This window comes from Podarcis liolepis (assembly GCF_965112155.1).
Source record: "Podarcis liolepis genome assembly, chromosome: 6".
NCBI classification, from domain to species: Eukaryota; Metazoa; Chordata; class Lepidosauria; order Squamata; family Lacertidae; genus Podarcis; species Podarcis liolepis.
This window is the reverse complement of record NC_139559.1, coordinates 75,079,219-75,086,460: the sequence shown is the minus strand read 5'-3', so window position 1 is coordinate 75,086,460 and position 7,242 is coordinate 75,079,219.

The following is a 7,242-nucleotide window of genomic DNA, read 5'->3' as shown; positions in this document are numbered from 1 at the left end:
CTTCATCCCTTGCTTTCCAAACCATAAGCGGGCTAACGAGAGCAACAGTGTTTTGCAAACTGGATCATAGATGTCTCATATTAATTGGTTATCAATAGGGCCTATTTCACCCACACCCACGGACCCAATACTACGCACATTTCTTCAATGAAAATTTTGCCATCTGCATGCTTATTTCTTGGGCCTGATTTACCCATTTGCCAGAATGAGGTAGTAGACTGTGCCACATTAGTTTGAAGGGATATACATCACCTTTGGAACGGCGTCTCTCATTTTTTGCAGCGAAATGTAGCTCAGTTGGTTAGAGCGTGGTGCCGATAATGCCAAGGTTGCAGGTTTGATCCCCATAAGGGACAGTCGCATATTCCTGCATCGCAGGGGATTGGACTAGATTATCCTTGGGGTCCCTTCAAATTCTATAATTCTACAAAAGCTCCCTGCAAGTTTGAAACACACAAACCCAACACAGGAGAAAGGTGCTGGCTCAGACAGTACTCTTGCTTCTACTTGGGTGGAAGTGTGGGCTTTTGTTTTTGTTTTGTTTTCCTTTTAATTAAATAGGGAAGCATTTAAAACTGTAGCAAACAAAGTGATGCCCTCATGCAGCCAGAAGTAATATGGTTCATTTTACCCAGTGCTTTTTTTTAATGTTTAGGGATACTCTCATTTTCCTGCTCCTATTGAAATACTGCCCCTCAATGAGGCTAAACTTAGATTCACAAAATGTTATGGGGTATGCGTACCCCTGCATCCTCCCAGAAAAAAGCACTGATCTTACCACCTCAGGGCTCTATCACACTATATTTTTAAAGCGGATTCTTTCCCTCAAAGAATTCTGGGCACTGCAGTTTACCCCTCACAGAGCCCAGAATTCTTTGAGGAAAAGAATGTCCTGTAAATGTGCTCTAAAGGTATGTAAGTGTATACACAGCCTCACTGCTAAATGTGGGAAGGGGTAAGCAAAGCAGGGCCAGCTGGCCCCTTCCCACCATTGCACCCCCGCTTGCCCCACTCGTCCTTCAGTGGGATTCTAGATTTTGCCAGGACAGGGGGCTCAGGAAACCCATTCCAAGGATTATATGCAACAAGAGGTCTAGGAATGTTGTCAGTTGTTCTCACGATTATAATTTGCATTTGTTGTGTTGCAGCACCAGGTTCTAAAATTAATAATTCTAGAAAAACAGTGGCTTTCTTGGCTTTGATGTTTTGCTAACTATGACACAGTCTAACATATTGAAGTGTGCTTTCCTAGAACCACTTGTCTCAGCGGGGCATTCCACAGGTATTTATGTTCCTTTAAGGGGACCAATGAACTTACTCCAACAGTTTATCATACAAGCTACGCTTCCCAAGAGCAGATCTGCTATACCAAAATATATGAACGTCTCCAGATGTATTCGGCTTATTACCGATTCATTGGTGCACTATTGCTCCATCTGTCTACTTAAAAGGTTTTTATGAAGAGGAATGAATTAACTGTCCCTACAGGGAAAACTCATTGGACACTGTGAGCGCAATGCTGATGCCAGAGGAAGACCAGAAGGGGAACACCTTCAGTCAAAGGACAAAGTGAAGGGGGCACATCTAAATTGATGCTGAGGTGAATGTAAGGTCCATGAAGCGATACAGACACAGAGTTGCTTTGCTGCTCTTAATGTTGAGGATGAGATGGCTAACAGAAGACTAAACTGATTGAGATGGCTGAGGAAATAACTGGAGGTTATTAGACTGGAGAGGGTATCAGGCACAAAACTGCTTGGACCTTTGCTTTCTAGGCACAAGACAACCGCAAGTCTGGATGAACCCTTGTTTCATTGCAAATACGTGGTGTCTTCTTCTTCTTCTTCTTCTTCTTCTTCTTCTTCTTCTTCTTCTTCTTCTACCCTAAGCAGAAATGGGGCATTCATGTTTGATTCCTCTTGGTTTTGTGAACCCCTTTTTACAGGGGTCATTGTCAGGGACTGGGCAGGGGAGGAATGGTGGAGACCGGCTCCCCATCCTAAGCCTTCCAGGGAGGAGGAAGAGGAAGACAGTATAGATTTACAACAGGGGTCTGAGGGAGGTCACAGCTCAGAGGCAGATGAGGGAGAAAGCTGGGAAATCATGGGACAGCCAGAACAACACCCAGATGATGCGTCTAATGATGATGATCATTAGAAAGCATTCCAGACCCTCCATCTCCCAGAACCCGGTGAGCCTTAAAAGTAGGAGAGCAAAGAGCTCAAAGACAAAGGGCACTTCGCAGCACCCGTAGAAGAGATGACGACGACGAAGTGGGAGAGACGGGGGGTGGGGTGGAGATTCACTTGGGACAACACCATTATCAAAGAGGCTGGGTTCTATAGCCTGTCTCTGTAAAGATTGAAATAAAAAAGGACTGTAGGAAACTTTCCCTTGTCTTTATACTTTCCTGGGCAACCAGCCAGGAGCCGTTGACAACATCCTGACAGTCATGGAGAGCAACCTAGGATCTGGGATTTTATCCTCATGGTGGACCAAGCATATATACCAAACTCTCCTCTGCTAGCTGCCAGGAACCATTGCAAGAGTATAGGGACTGTCTAAAATCCTGGTAGGCTCTCATTGGCTCTCCTCCTAAGTTCTGAACATGCCCCTTCCCTTGGAAGATTTGTAAGTCACCCCCTGAGAGGCTGCATGACCCCAATCAAGCATGACTGGTCTGCTGGATCAGACCAAATATCCATTAAGACTAGGGGTGAAGACCCTGTGATCCTCCGGATATTCCTGGACTGCAAATTCCATCACTCCTGACCATTGGCTATACTGATGGTGCTGATGGGAAGTGGGAGTCCAATGGTATCTGGAGGGCCACAGGTTCCCCAACCCTGACCTAGGCTGGCACCTTGTTGCCATCCAGGTGCTTCAGATCCATTAAGTCCAACAGCTCAACCATATTTGTCCCTAGCCCCTGGTCATTCAAGGCATAAGTTTTGCAGGTGTAGTTTAGGGATCCGAACAGTTTAGAAGTGCAGCAGTGGAAAAACAGAATTATGCTGGTCATTTCAGAGTCCCCGTCCTAACCTCCTTTAAATGATGTATGTGAGGTATTTTGGGCACGTGAGGAAAGTGTGCCTCGGAAATAATTAAAGAAGACGGGACCGTTGTAATATTTTATTAAAAGTCCTTGGAATGTTAGAGCAATGCATTCATTCATTCCTCTGCCCAATTCCATTGCTATTGTGGAATTCATTCTATTAGCTGGAATATATTGTTCAATCTAGTGGAGCTCGGCTGGTACAAATGCATTTGGGATGGCAGCCAATGTTTCCCAGCCTAAACATGTTGCTTATCTACTAGGCAATCGTTTGGCTCTGTTGATTACAAACCTTTTTAAATCTCAATCTTCTCCTGCAAGGGGAAAACAGAAGGAAAGGCCGTCTTTTCTAGGCTGACAATGCTGTCATTTCCTCCATGAGGAATATTGAATAGTAAGAACTTTTGAGATTCACCCCCAGCTTTGAAAGTTTGTACATCACTGAAGGGATTTCACCTTCAAAGATCCTCATTCCAGAGGGAATCCCCTTTTGAGGATTTTCACTCTGCAGAGGAAACAGTCTCATTGCCTTTGATTATTTCCTTCTTCAGACACAGTCACATTGCTTGGGTATCCTCTTTGAAGTTGAGTTTCTTCTCTCTCTCTCTCTCTCTCTCTCTCTCTCTCTCTCTCTCTCTTTACACCTTAAAGGATTTCCCCTTTGAATACGTTCACATTGCTGAGAGGTGATCGTTCCTTCACTGACATTGATTGTCTTTGATGATTTGCAGAATGTGGAAGAGAATACACAAAACCAGCATTGTGATAATAATTGCACTGTGGTTAAATGGGAGTGCTGTGGGCTTAGCCACTATTCATACTGAGAAGGATAACAGTGACACTTTAAAATATAGCCGTCTTTGTCCGAATTTGGTTATAACTCATTAGCATGGCACTTCCTTTTCACATATGAGACACCATCTCCAGAAATTACAATTAGGAGCTGCCTGAGAACAGGCCAGATAATATTGCTATTACATTTTTATTCCGCTCTTATGCCAAGGAAGCAAAGTGTCGTACAAGTCATTATCCCATTTTAACTTTGCAGCAGGCAGAGGCAGAATGTTCCAAAACAGAGGCTGTGTTCACAGATCTCAGTAAGCCAGGATTTCTGGGTTATCATGGTCAGAATCTGTAAGTCAGCAATGAATTGTGTTTAAGGCAAGCTAGTGTTTGTGGCTTGCTGAGAAAGAAGCCACGATCTCAGATTCTGATGGAGTAGGAAGCCAAGGCTTTTGGGTTTGTTATCACAGTTACACCAGGGAAGTGTGAGCTGCTTGTTCACAGTAAGCCACGATAAGCCAAAAAAATCTGGCTTCTTGTTGCATGCAGATGTAGCCACTGTGACTTTCCCAAGGGTTAGGCATTTGAACCAAGGTGTTTCTTCTTTCCATGACACAACACTGACTCTAATGATGGGTGAACACACGTTGATCTGATGTGGAATGCCTGCAGCTTATATGAATTATTTTCCAAAAACACTTTTAAACATCACTTTATTCTACATGCGGAGAGTCATCCTCATTTGCATGTAGCACTAAGCCAAAACATGGCTTTGCACATTGTACCAGCTCCCAGGGCGGAGACAGTACCTGCTTTGATCCTCTCAGGTCCTTTTAGTTTTGTGCTGAGCACCAGCTAAGTCGGAGTTTGGCTTTGCGTGTCATCCAAATGTTGGATTGTGGTTAAATTCTCTCCTTTTTAATGATGATTGGTAGAAGAAACTATGGTTACAGATCTAGGTTGAAGAGGTGAGAGCTTAACCATAGTCCCATGTTCAGATAACATTTGAAGCCAAACCATGGCTTAGTTACTGCATTGCCCTAAACTAAAAGGAACAGGGACAAATCTCCTCTCCAGGAGCCAAAACATGTGTGTGCTCATTATATCAACACCATCATCATCACCACTCCACCTTTGTCCCTGACAGGGATCCAAGGCAACTTACAGATAAAAGAAGAACAGCTAAAAGCAAGACAGCTAAAGAACCAACATTAAAAAAATAAAATAAACATTAATCGAATTAAAAGTGTGTGTGTGTGTGTGTGTGTGAGAGAGAGAGAGAGAGAGAGAGAGAGAGAGAGAGAACTATTAAACCATACAGATAATTCCAAAAAAAACAGCATGACACCAGCCCTTTCATTAAAAACAACCAGTTTCCAAAATCCTGTTGCTATAAGAAAGGCTTCACCTACCGGCGGAAGGACAATAAGGAGAGAGCCAGTCTAACTCATCTACGGAGGGAGTTCCAAAGTTGTCTGGGAGCAGCCACCAAGAAGGCCCTCTCCCGCATCCCTACCAAGTGTGCCTGTGAGGAGGGTGGGACCGAGAGAAGGGCATCTCCCATTCCAACAAGGGTGACTCTCTTTGTGGATGGCATTGTATTATTAGATACATTGCTGATATGGTATAAAGCTGGGGGTGGGAGGCATGGTCGGTCAGGTGTGTGTGTGTGTGTGTGTGTGTGTGTGAGAGAGAGAGAGAGAGAGAGAGATGTTAGCCATTCCTGTAGCTGTTATAGCCCACAAACATTTTATATAGGGAAATCACAGGCTCATAGACAGAACTTCCTTTCCTCGGTCACTAAAATGGAAGATGCATCTCTACAAAGACGAAAGGGTTTGTATTTGTGGTATCCCCTCTACTGAAGTTCAATAGGGGAAGTACAATCAGGCAGCTTCATAGTATGCATGGGGATAGTCCTTGTAATTTGGATTGGAGGTGATCCTCCATTCAGCCTACATGGTCCAGTCAACTCATACTGTATGCCATGGCAGTTTTCTATGCTGGCGATGGAACACAGAAGGCTGACCACGGGGAACAATTGGGTCTTATTGATAGCATTTTTGGAACTCTGCTGGCTTGCTAGCCACTTCAGATGGTAGGAAGGCTGGAGACTGGGAATTCTCCAAAATAGTTGTTTTTCTCTGAAAGCTTCTGCCATTTCCCCAGGGGCACCGCAAACGGAGCCAACATTTGTACATGGGCTTTGAGATCTCCAGATGAAATGGATTCCTCAATTGTTTGGCTTCGGAACAGTCACAAAGCATCCCACCACTGGCTCCTTCTTTAAGAGAGTGGGGGGTTTGTGCTCAGTGGCATTCTGTCCAGCCATCTGCTTCTCTGAGAACACCTCTGAGAATTTTGGTTGTGAACAAAAGTAACACAGACATCTAGGCTGTCACCGAGAGCTTTTTATGTGTGAGACAAAGAAAAACCAATCTAGGGGACTGAGAAATGAGAATTTGAATTTAAGCATCTGTACTGGGAAGGGAAGGCAGAAAACAATGTCCTGGGGCTCCTTTCACACTGCAGAGGATTGGATTGTTTCCCAGTTCTATTTGTTAAAAATAATAATATTTGAAACCAGTGGGAAGGAAATAGCCTTGGTGGCAAAGGAATGGATATCTTCACCCACCCTCCAGAAGCCTGAGAAGGTGGAAGATGAACAGTTAAATGTTACATGCTTTGACCTGTAGATAGACAAGGGCAGGCGGCATATTGTCCCAGAGAATGGCTTGTTTTTATTTCAGGGAAATAAGCCATAACCTGCTAAGAAAGAAAATGCCAGAGGATAGCCTATAGGACTTGTTTTGACATTTCAGATCCCTTGCACTAACAAGAGAGCTTCTGATCTGAACGTTGAAAGAAGAAGACCTTTATGGAGGCTTTCACCTGTAACGTCTCCTTTAAGCAGCTGCACAGCTGGGTCCAGTAAGACAAGTCAAAACCAAAGCTGACTTTTGGAAATGGTTAGTTTACAGCATGGGTAGGCCAACTAAGGCCCAGGGGCCGGATCCGGCCCAATCACCTTCTAAATCTGGCCCGTGGACGGTCCGGGAATCAGCGGTCTGGGAATCTACATGAGTAGAATGTGTCCTTTTATATACCCGGTAAAATGCATCTCTGGGTTATTTGTGGGGCCTGCCTGGTGTTTTTACATGAGTAGAATGTGTGCTTTTATTTAAAATGCATCACTGGGTTATTTGTGGGGAATAGGAATTCATTATTTTATTTTATTTTTCAAAATATAGTCTGGCCCCCCACAAGGTCTGAGGGACAGTTGATCGGCTCCCTGCTGAAAAAGTTTGCTGACCCCTGGTTTACAGGGCCAGCAAATCAAATAATTAAAAAAGGCCTTGTTAATGGAGCAAACCGTCTAGCTTGTCAATTGTGCAAATTGACTA